We start from the raw sequence: 430 nt of genomic DNA, 5'->3' as shown, positions 1-430 counted from the left end.
AAAAAAAAAAAAAAAAGAACAAAATCAAATCTAAAACTACAAAGTGTAGCTACTGTACAGTAACACTAAGAGTCGAAAGAGAAAAGTAAGAAATGTTTTTTTTTTTCTTTTTTTTTTATAATATTATTTAAATAATGAAAAAATTCTTTAAAATATTTATACAAAGATTTTTTGCTGGTACGGTTTACTTACTGCTTTCGATAAGCAAACTGTAAACTCTTATTAACATATCGTAAGGCGTCACAAATGGTTTTAGAAGAAGAACAAGATGATGAAGTAACTTTGCATTCGCTGCATTTTAAATGAATGCAAAAATAAAACTTTATACATAATTTGCCCCAAAGCGAAGTCTTAAAGTCCACTACTTTGCAGTTAACTGCTGATGAATTACAACAAACTTTTCATTCCCGTCTTACGTGGATTCACTTGT

Source organism: Glossina fuscipes, unplaced genomic scaffold, assembly GCF_014805625.2.
Source record: "Glossina fuscipes isolate IAEA_lab_2018 unplaced genomic scaffold, Yale_Gfus_2 28, whole genome shotgun sequence".
Lineage (NCBI taxonomy): Eukaryota > Metazoa > Arthropoda > Insecta > Diptera > Glossinidae > Glossina > Glossina fuscipes.
This window is presented reverse-complemented; position numbering follows the sequence as displayed.